The sequence below is a fragment of the Bombus terrestris genome, chromosome 5, assembly GCF_910591885.1.
Source record: "Bombus terrestris chromosome 5, iyBomTerr1.2, whole genome shotgun sequence".
NCBI classification, from domain to species: domain Eukaryota; kingdom Metazoa; phylum Arthropoda; class Insecta; order Hymenoptera; family Apidae; genus Bombus; species Bombus terrestris.
The window spans coordinates 2893264-2905281 of NC_063273.1; the positions used below are offsets into that span (position 1 = coordinate 2893264).

General features: G+C 41.3%; 1 long non-coding RNA gene across 1 annotated transcript in view; it reads right to left on the bottom strand.

The window, feature by feature from the left end:
- Positions 1 to 4847: 4847 nt before the first annotated feature.
- LOC125385094 overlaps positions 4848 to 12018 on the bottom strand; it is a 44886-nt gene continuing 37715 nt past the window's right edge. The window contains exon 2 of the long non-coding RNA XR_007224060.1: positions 4848 to 5344. This is a non-coding gene — a long non-coding RNA (uncharacterized LOC125385094). The remainder of the gene's footprint in view (positions 5345 to 12018) is intronic.

A 12018-nucleotide genomic window follows, 5' to 3' on the forward strand; every position in this document is an offset into this window, starting at 1 on the left:
CTATCGTGGCGTACACGTTCAATGCCGAATATCGTATCGTGACACGGATTTGTTGTAGTGACAAACACAAGATTTATATTTATATTTTTGACATTTACGAGGCGTTCTCGTTACATATATGAAATTTTATATTCAACATATAAAACTTAAGAAACATTATAATATGAAAATTACATACATTTATAACATACATTTTTATTTATATATAATACGATTTACATATATTCTTAATATTTATAAATTTGTTTTATTACGCAAGCAAAATTATGTATTAACTACATGTGTGTAAAATGCATATGTAAAATTAAGAAACTCTACAGCACTTATTATATATAGTACCTACATAATATTTTACTGTATTATATATAATATTTCACTGTATTAATTTCTAATCCACTATTAATTTTACTCTACCATTAATTTTCTACTATTTTACTATTAATTTTTAATCAAATATAAAAATATAAGAAGTCATAATTCTCCATATTTCGAGGATATTGTTTAAAAAAATGTTAAACTTAGATACTCATTTTTCATTCTGCGATCAGCGTTTTACTCATTAGCGAAAATTACCGTATGTTCGTCATCGCAGCGAGGAAAAGTTACGCGCAACATGTGTTTCGCCTTAATATCGCAATATTTCGAGAAGCATTTTTCTCGACGTAGCCGTCGTGTATCGCTGCTACATCAAAGAGTATCTTTTATTTGCATTTTAAATGCATATATGCCTTAAAGCAATCGTCATCTTGAATTGTACGTTGGATATGGGAATTTCGACTTCCATAAGCTTTTCGTGATTTTCATGAGCTGCCAGATCTACTTAGCAAGCACGAAACAATGGTGTCGAGCATTGTTAGCAGATAATGCTGAAAATGAATATAATTCGAACGTATACTGTAGCAAAATACCGTGATATCCAAATAGGAACGTAGACTAGGATTAGACTAACACTTAGTAAATTGAATTGTGAAACTATATCTAATATTTATTTACGTCGTTTTATGCTTTTTTTATTTTTAATAAAGTATTCTTATATATACCAAAAGTTTTCATTAATTTGGAAAATTCAATAAAATCGTACTTTTGGATTTATAATGAACGTGGTTACGAAACAGGTTCTGTTTTCGATTCTTTAGAAAGCTATCATTAATCAGCACGTCATTTTTAAAATCTGCTGTTACGTTTAAGTAAAAATATTCCGTAATATTTTTCATATTCGGTATGTTTAATTACAGATAAAGAAAAAAATCGCCAATAACAAATTAAAGTGCAGTACACGTATTAAATTGATTTTCAATACCTTTAATTCAGTTTTCTTTTATCGATAATCTGACGAAGATTTAAGTATTATAATATCTATTTAGGAAAATTCAAGTATTCCAATATTTGAAAACCTAATGACAAATGAAGTCAAGTTTTAGATAAATCGATAATGGGTAATTTGAAATTTTTTATTTGCTTAATGTGCGATTACGTTATACCCAAAGAGGTGAAAGAACGATATATTATCCGAATTATAAAAAATGTTATCACTATTAGAAAATTATCCAAAAAAGGGAAGAATGCGATATCGTAACATCTACATAGAAGGAAAAACATTGCTTTTGCTACGAGAGAACCGATTGTGCTTCCTATTAGCATGAATAATTTCATCCCGAAATGTTAGTAATAATTTTCCAAATCACATTTAATCTTTTGTAAAAAATCTACTTTTCTATTTTTCACTTGTTGTTTAACTTAATTATCCACTGAAATTTCAATTTTTCCATTCGCGGCCATATTCCTTTATTTTCCTATATATACAGAGTGTATTTCATCGTACAGTAAGTAACTATGCAAAGGAAATCGATACTGACCTTGAAAGCCTCGAAAAAAATGGGCGAACCGAATATTTTTTTTTAATAAAATAGAATATAAATTTCTTTCGAAAAAGAGCAAAACCTATTACTACTGTTACTAGCTTTTATACAATTTTTCCGCGATATACGGAACAAGTTATAAGTAATTTACTGACGCTCTATTTTGCTGTTTCGAAAACATTTGCTTTTAATTTTTCGCAGAGTAAACGTTCCGATATTTAATCATTTCCTTAAGATATATGCAATAGAAATTAAAACATTTTTTAGATATTATTTGCAGTCATTATTTCGCGTGATACAATTTCGAAAACCTTGTAAAATACATAAAAATCGTAAAATGCTGCAAATGGAATAATATTGAGATAACAAGAGGATTGAATTTTACATAAAAGTTTTTGCCATTATTACCAATGAAAAACGTGTTTGTTTAAAAAAAAAAAAGAGGAGCAGCGCGTAAAAAATACAAATAAACGTTTAAAACATACAAAGATAATATTCAAATATTTCACTCTAAAAATTCCTACGCGTCAAACAATCGCGTATTAAAAATGCTTCAAGTTACATCGCTTCTAAAATAAATAAATAAAAGAGAATCACCGTTGGGTGGTAAAAGAAACCTGTAAAGAGGTGCAAGGACGTCTCCCTAATACACGAAGGTAGGAAGTAAAAAATTCTACAACGTAGGAATAAAAACAAAAACAAGCGGTAACAATAAAAAGAACATCAAAGAATCTTATTCAAGATCGTAGGTTGGAAAACAAAATGTTCTCCAAGCAAGTTGCCAAGCTCTGGCAGCGTTACGGTATCGTCGACAAGTAGCACAGCGATATTATACCATGACATTGCGTTTTCCGCGACATTACGTCGTATTGGCGGCCATTAAAGCAACTAGAGCAGGCGTTCGCGACTCTCGCTGTGTTTTAGCCGGTTGATCTCGCTCGCCTCGTTCCACGAAAGATGGGAACGCGGCGGAAAAACCAGCGTTGAAAAAAGAGGATCCTCGTGACCGTAGATGCCGTGCATCGTGGCGAGACCAGATAACCGGCGATATTAAACATAATTCGCGCGTTTATCGCGCCGCGGCCGCTCGTAATCCGGCATTCGACGCACCCGCGCGCGATGGCGCCGCGACGACCAACGCGGTCGTTTACGCCGCGTGGAGAGCCCCGCGGAAAACAAAAGAGAGAGCCGACCCTTCGAAAACACGCTGCGATACCAAGAGATGGATAGATAGAGGGAAAAAAGAACGACGCTGGGTGGTCGCGGGACAGAGACAAAAGACCAGAATCAAAGAGAGCGCGATGATAGTCGCGGAGAGGAGGACGCGATAGCAGCGAAGGAAAGCGATAGAAGGAGATAAACGGGAAACGAACGAAGGAATGGAACAAGGACGGACGAAAAAGAGGTTGTCGGGATGAAAAAAGGAAGCACGGGATAGGCTGGCGGAACAGAGACGGAGATAGGTAAAGAAAGGACGAAGGGACGAGTAAGGGTGGACGCTGGGGAAAAAGAGAGTTGATATCAAGCGAAAAGAGAGAGGGAGGCTCACCGCCGTTGGACATTAAGAACGTTTCGTGCGGCAATTTAACCACCTAGCAGGGACGCCGAGAGCGGCGCAGTCAGCGTTGCTGCTGAAGCCAGCCTGAACAGCTATATACGCGAAGGGAAGGTATATAGCTGAAAAGAAACGCGGGAAAAGAGTCGAAACGAGACAGACAGAGAAAAGTAGATAGGTTCCACCACGGTGTATATGTATAGCGGCGGAGTTTATACGACTTCTTCGCGCGTGCGCCTGCACACCTGGAGATTAGGTTTAACAGCCTTAATTTTAAAAAATTGCCACCTCTCCCCAGACGATCTGCTCTCTCCTCTTGCCCCTCGGGCGAGCTTCCTCTTGTTCTTCCCTATCCGACTCGTTCGACCGTTCACGCCACCCCTACGTATCACCTCGACACCCTTCCCACGACGAAACGAAATTGCGCCGCTTTGCGCCGTTTAGAACCAACTTCTCCACGGCTTTCTCTGTTTCCCTCGAATCCTTGATGGTGTTTCGACGGTCAAGAACTACAACTGAGGCACATTGGCCATCGTGGACGTGGAAAAGTACGGGGAGGCTCAGGCCATTTGCTGCTTGCCTATACGCACCGATCGGGATTAGACGTCACGAAGTGGCAGGGATATGTCGTCGGAATTTCGGGGAAAATTGTTTGGGGGTGACTAACGTGGACAAGGGTAGACACCAGGGAAAATAAAATTGTGAACCAATGGAATTTCGACCAGAGACCTGCTTCATTTTACGTTGCTGCGTTCAGATCATAAGATAGTTAATTGAGGCTTGGGAAATACATATTTAGATGTTTCAATGGATTAATACATTGTGTTAAAGATGTTTCATTTTGTAATTATCCCGAATGTATTTCGACATGTTAAGAATTGTAATTATCGCTTTGCTTTGTTTTTGTAATTGGGAAGTTGAAATGCTGAACGATGCAAATCCCACAAGTGATGTTTTCTAAATCAGGAAACGTATTTATGTTAATTCTAGGGCTTATATCGTTTATCACTTGAACGCTATTGATCATCACATTTATCAACTTAAAGGGAAAATAAGTAGTAAATATCTATTAGTTATTAGTTAGTAGTAATTTTTAATTACACGTTTCGAGATTTATCTATGCACGATCCGACTAATTTCCAAAACTAATTTGACCAGAAGCTTTTCGTTAATACTACTATTAACTAGTTAATTCTAGAAATACCCAAACGTATTTATCTAGTTTTAATTAACAACACACAATTAATTTTGTAATTAACTAGAGTAAACTAGTTCCTATAGACGAAAAGCATTTGCAACTACTATTGACAGAATTCGGCTTTTACCCATAACACGTGTACCAAATTACCTTTATCTCACCTAAAAATACTATTCCTAGAAATACAACAAATATTCTAAAAGATAAATAATATTAAATAATAGTAAGGAAACAATTTACAGGTTGCCTGTATGAAATTTGCAACGCTAATCTTTTACATACAGACACATATATTTCTATTCTATTCATAATGCATACATTTCCATATATATCTTTCTCTCAGAAGACAAATTGATGAACTCCATTTTTTATCAAGTTCTTAATCTCATTACTTAAGTAATTGATCAATAATTAAACGCTAATAATTAATTCGAAATTAAATTCTAAGATAAATTCTAAAATAAACGTAGAAGAATAGCATTTGTAATGTCATCAGTTTTTTGAACTTTTCAGAGCAGATCAATTAAGCTTCTCAACGGCTTATACGATATATAGCGGCTATAACGAGAAACAAGTTAATTACTAATTTTGTAACGCCTTTGATGACGCAAAAATTATTCTTTGCGCAATCATCGTCGGAGCTCGATCATCGCCATTGCATTCTTCTTCCAGATAATTTGACTCGATCTCCAGCCAGCTTCGCCCACGATCGAATCAACGTTACTGGTGAACCTGTAAAAATAAAACGAAGGGCATCAGCGATGTGAGTATAGGAGATATTTCTTTTTTAAAGTTTCCTGATACGATCACGTGCCACGACGCGTATCGCGACGACGCGACTCTGGAAGCGGAAGAAGTTGCCGCCTTCTGCCATTCGGCGCGAGTCAGCCGAATAACTCAACACGCGTGGCCCGTGTTCGCTTCGAGCGTAAATTGATGATGCATCCAGTGTATTTGCGAGTTTCGTCAGACAAGCTGCGTAGAGCGTCAGCGTAGAGAGGAGCAGAATATCTAGATGCCTAGATTAATTAACAACTTCGTAGACCGTCCTTTCTCGTGAACCCCTTTCCGTAATTCCGTGGAAATTTTTGCCCCGACCCCGCCCTCTCCCTCTTGGTAGCCGACTGTACCGGCCGGCCGCAATAAAATCCACGTTGAGCCAGGTTCCAGACTCGTGTGAAATATCGCCGCGAATTATCATACCATCTGAAATTAAAGGGCTGAAATTTCGGGCTGGTACCGCGCCGGCGGTGGTGCCCACTGGAAAATAATTTTGATGCTCGCTCTCTACTTGTACGCACGCTTTGCCCCCCCCCCCGCCATCCTCTATGAACCCCCTCAGGCCGCTAATCCCGCTGTTCACCCTCTTCTTCCTTTCCTACCTTGTCTCCTTCTGTGTCGACTAACGTGGAACAGACAGAGCCGAGAGTAAAGTCGCGAGTAGAGGGACGCGAGTGGAGAAGGGACGAAAGCAGGCGGCTCGGTAACCGTGACGCGATGGGGATGACGACGATGGCGAGCGAAAGAGAGGTAACCGAGCCAGCTCTCGGTGAAGAAAGAGCAGGCCGAAAAGCGCTACGGTTATACGATGTTCTCGATCGTGAAGCGGAGAGGCTACGAGGAAAAAGGAGAAAGTTCGACGCGAGGGACAGAGAGGACACGAAGGGTAGCAGAGAGCGATGTGGAAAAAGAGGTACCGACGATACTAACGTAAAGGAGAAAGGAAGAGGGCGACTTCCGGCGGAGCGAAAGGGCGCCCTCTTTGCCCGCTCGTGCGCATTTGCCTCTCTCTTCCTGTCCTCTTAGCCAGCGACCCCCGCGCCCTCCCTGCACCCCGTTTTTTTCTTTCGCGCAACGCGTCGCGCGTTTCCGGCACGGCGCGCGCTGCTTTTCCTGGTCGCGAGCGACGATTTTTCTTTGGCAGCGTCTGCGCGGCCACGCCCTCCCGCTGCAATGGCCGCGGGACCGAAATTTCTCGCGGGGGCGGCACCCTTTTCCCTGCTACCCCGTGATCTTTTTCCTTCTCGCTTCCAACACAGCTTTCCCCTCGTTCGTCTTTTTTCACCTACTGTTCTCCCCCAACTACCCCCCACCCCAATTTTTCTAATTTTTCCACCGGTTTTTTTTTCCCCTCGTTAACTACTACCCCTTCACACGCTATACATCTCGCGGCCTCTCTCCTCTCTTGTCTCTTCTTCTCTTGTCTCTGTTATCCTTTGAATGAGAGCGACGACGACGACTAGTACGACGACCAGCAACAGCTCGCCGACCAGCTTTCCTTCTCTCGCCGCTGTGAGCTGCAAGGGTGTGTTTTAAGAGGTCTCTCAAACAGGCCCGTGGCTACGACGCCGACTGTCTGTGTGCATTGTACTTGGCTCGTGTAATGTGTACGTACGTCTTTGATCGAGTGTTTATACGGACTCGGCTCAGGAATCGATTGGTCCCTATGGTTAATGAGTCGCGCTGAATGCTATTGATGTTTCCGATCGATTTATGGAAGCTGCTCCGCTTCCATCGTTATTGAAGAAGAAACGCAGGACAATCGTGGCGGACTTGATTAGATGATTCGCTCTATGTCGTATCGATTTCGTTCGTATGCTTTTTAATTGATCTGCTAGTACGTAATTCGATCGGGATTTGTCAGGATCGAACGCAACCCCAACGTCGACCGAACACGCTGGTTCAGCCTAAATTTGAACGCAGGCAACGAATTTAGCATCGGTCAACCGGGCTTGTTTAGAGGCAGGTTTGACGCGATTTCACGAACCTTGGTTTTCGATGAATCGATGGAAAATCGTACTTGGTGGATGTTATCGTGGAAATCGATGAATCTGACTACGTTATAAAATAACGCCCTGTGAAGTGGGACCACAGCGAGGACTCGATTTAACAGCCGATTATGCCGAACGATTAGCAAAGCTCGTGGATGTTATAAACGATAGATTTACAGGATTTAAGAGTTGATATCTGCGGATTAGAATTTGAGATATAATCCGCACTCGACGCGCTGTGATTACTGATAATGTGCTCAGCGTTATTTCATATTTACGCGACAGCTTGAAAATATTGCGAACGTAAACGACCAAAAGTAGCTATGTGAATATACGTACGATATTCCGTAGGGACGTTTTCGAAAAAGTAAGATGAATTTAGGTTTAAGAACGTCGATGAATTTTTCAAACGCTAAATCACGTTAAAAACATTCCATCTATTCTCGTATTGTCGTGGAATATTTTCTTAATTAGAGCTAATTTGATCCGATGAATGACCATCTCTCGATCGTGTGTATCCAAAGGAGTCAATATTTGTCCGACTTGGAGAAATGTGTACTTAGCTCGTGCAAGCTTCTTGAAGCTTGTTTGGGTCGATAATTCGTGCTCGATGCTAATCGAACACCTATCAATCGTTCCCATGGTTGGTTTATCGCCTTTTCGCTTGGCGGGGCGTTCGATCAGTCCAATTTGAGAAGCAACAGAAACCAAAAAAGATTAAATTAAGAAGAGAATGAACTTTTCATTTCCGCTTGAAACGAACATGAATCATCATCATGGAAGATTAAACATAGTTTTAGCCGACGTAACAATAATGAGATCGAGCAGTTCGTTCTTCATCATGGTGCGTTTGTAAATGAACGAATGATTAACATCAAATTCGCTGGAATATCGTGAACAGCCATCGACGCGATACCACGTTGCGCCCATCCGCTGAAATTTGTCTATGAATTTTGTCATGAAGCACGCCAACTGAATTTTATTCTGAATACGAGCCTAAATTAGTATCGTACAATTCCTGTGGCGCTTTATTAGTACGCGAATGTTAAAAGAGGAAGTTAGAAGGGAAATTTTAGATGAGGAATTCAAAGGGAATATTAAAGGACAGGATTCGTTGAAATTAGAAAATCAGGTGATTTTTTAATTTGTTATTCAAAATTACGTACCACGTAAACAATAATTTTCATCTGCGAATGAAGTTTGCAAAAATTTTCATTAAAAAAAGACTATTGGCAAAATTTTTTTTAGAACAGTTATTTACAGTTAGTTAGTTTAGAAATGCGAGATACATCGGAATACTAATTACATAGAATTGAATGAATCGAATGAAAGAGACTTCTATGATAAAATATGGAAAACAATTTTCGTTCAAGTATAAAGAAAGCAACATTTTTTACTCTGTAACACAAAAGAATATTAAACAAAGATTTAACAGCAAAAAGATTTGAAATCGGCATATTAATTGAACAGCGTTAAAGTAAGTCCAGGGGAAGAAGAAATTTTCATAGTAAAATACAAACAAAATTTTCCATTCTAAAGTATAAAGGATATTCAGAAAAATGTTTGGAGGTGGTTATTACTGAGGAAATCGGAAAAACTTGAAGTAATTGGAATAGTAATTATACAGGGTTAAATAAATCGAACGAAAGAAGTTTCGATGGTAAAATGTGGAAGTAGCAAGAAGACAAACAAAAATTATTCAAACCATGAAACGCGTTTGTTCGACTCGCAAATCTTCCACGTAATTAACATTCTTCCAGGAAAGAAAAAGAGAACCAGGCGAAAACGTTCCGGCTGATAAATGCAAATCCCGTTGGCTCGGCTATTTCGCGAGATGTCTCGCAATTATAAGGTAATCAGAATATAAACCTACCGTGCAAAACAATAATTTAATGCGTACAGAACAACGGTATCACGGTGCCCGGTTGCCTGTCTCCCGGTTGGTGCAATGTAAATTGTTAATTTTAATTCGACTGCTCGTTATTCTACCTAAAAATCCTGATATTGTCTAAAATTTTACAAAGGACCATCGTCATTCGTGCAGCGAGTTTTCTCACAAACCTCTTACACCAAAATCAAATTTTTATCTCGTGAATCAATATCATCGAACGAAATGCACGAAAGGTTGTAACTTTCGTTTAAAGACTTAACTTTTCTATCGAGCAACAGACAGTAACTGTCTTCACTGATCGAAGATCGTGCTTTAATTGTGTTGATATCCGCGACGAGGAAAATTAACGAGATTCATCAAGAGGTCCAATCCGTACAAACGTTCATAGCTCGTCGTATTACGCACGTATGAACAGCTATGAACTTCTCTCTAACGGTAGTCTCTCTGTGGCTCTATCTCTGCCTCCCTTCACGGCCCTGCAGCCTGTAGTGCACGGGCGCGTGTAAAATTTAACGAAATTTAAAGGGCTGGTTTGTGAGCTTCGATAATTATAATTATGCCACAGCCGCGTGTAATTATCCCTGGATTTCCATCGGTACGCTCAATGGCGATGCGTTGGCACGCGCGCGCACGCCTCGCTTTCGAAACGTCAAGAAATTATATAATCGTGAAATTCGCGAATACAATGAAACACGTCAGTCTCGTGTATCCGTTCAATGACGCGAAAGGAAGAGAACTCGTTTCAACCGAGGCCGTCCTCCTCGTTTTTCCCCTTTCCCCCACTATCATGCTTTTTTTCTAGTTTGGTCCATTTCAACGCTTTCCTTCGACCAGGTTACTCTTCCATTTCGTTTGCTCATTTCACCGGGTTGGACGTTTTGATCGAGGAACACGGGGAATATTGGCGAAACGACGGGGAACAGTTTACGCGGACGAACGCGTTGTACAGAGAAGTTTGTATTGGCGTCGTTTAGTTTCGAAGTCGTTAATTGCAGTAGTTTGCAGATTTAGTAGAAAACTGCCACTTGGGGGGCTGTTTCATGGTACGCAACGAACGGAACTAGAAACGCGAACCGTCATGCGAACGGTTTTATGATAACGTAGCTCACGGTATCAGTTTTATTCTTCTTTAATATCCGATCTTTTCAATCGTTCGTTTTATCCCAAGTCGTAAATTGCCGAAAAACAATGGCCTGGCGAGCTTTCGACGCTTAAAACTAAGGAAATTTGCCGACATTAAACTCTCGGAAGCAAAAGTCCGCGTGCATGGATAACGAGCGGGGTTACTCTAGCTGCGGGTTGAAAATCCACGAAGCGAAAAGCATCTGCATCGATGATGCGTTAAATGGTCGACAGCGCACAATTACGAGACGAGAGGTGCACCGTCTAACGAAGTTCCTGCCGAATTTCACGTAATTGTTTGATATGGTCGAGGAAAACTGCCGCGAGAAACATAAATTATCGTCGAGAGACATTGAAATAGCGCTCGCGACGTGGTCGAACAAGAGGCTACACGAGAGAAGAACGTATATTCCGCGTAGGAGCTTGGCGACCCTGGCGCGTCGAGAGGCGCGCGTCGACGCGACGAAAGCGTTCACCTCCAAGCGAGGCACGTGATCGATCGGACGTAGTCGCGATCGGTCGCATCGAAGTCAATGGGAACGGCGGGAACGGCGTTTCGTACGTTCGACTCGTGGAAAACAGATGGCCAAGTATTTGCACCTCTCCCGCCCTCTACGCCGATACGGGGTTGGCCGTGTTTTCCGGACGCGCGGGGCGAGTGAAGAAGATGGAATTCTCAGGCGAGCGGAAAAAGGAAGAACGGGAAAAAGCAGGCAGGGGAAAAAAAGGGTGGAAATGAAAGGTAAAAAAAAATTTGGGGAAAAAAGAAAGGTAGTCGACGACGAACAGGTTGGAAGGGATTGAACGAGAGTTTTGCGCAGGATACGTTGCAATGGTGGGGAGCGGCTGGAGGGAAAAAGACGAGCGATTCGGAGAAGCAACGATGAGGTGGGGGTGTAGGATGGTGTAGCGATCGGTGCACGAAGGCGGGAGAGGGGTAGGCAAAGCAAAAAGAAAGACAGAAAGAGGCGTGCAGCGACGGTATCGGGGGAAGGAAACTGAACAACGCAAGTCAATCGTGCGTCTCTTAATAGAAAAGTGGGGTCGATTTATGGGTTATAGGTAAACTCTGCACTCACCCCTCTGGATCATCGAGCCCGTGTCCCTCCACCCGGCATCGACACCCCCTTTCTACATCGCCTACACACGTCCAGTAGCGGCCACCGATCGGCCGGCAGATATCGCTCTTTCGTTTCCCATCGACACTATCCCCCTTTTTGTCAACCGCGTACTCTCCGCGGCCCTGACCGACTGCCACGTGAGAAAACTTGCACGTGATGCGCGAACGCGCGCAAGAACCCGATCTCGAGGAATCCTCTGGAGAGGAAACACCGCCAGAGATCCGGCGATTTCTGCTTGCCCGGAAATTTAAGTGTGTCTGTGGAATTTGGGATTATCGCCTCGTTTCGAGGATATTTCAGTTATTTGTTGTTTCACCGTTATTAGTTAAATATGTTGGGATAGATTACGCGGACTTAGTTAGGTCAAGTTTTCGTTCTGTTCGATTTTGAATACAGGGAATTATCGAATACACGGCGATATCATTAGGACATTTAATTGTTATTAGACTGCGGATATTTATGCATTTTAATATTGTTGTGAATATAACAAGAGAAATGAAA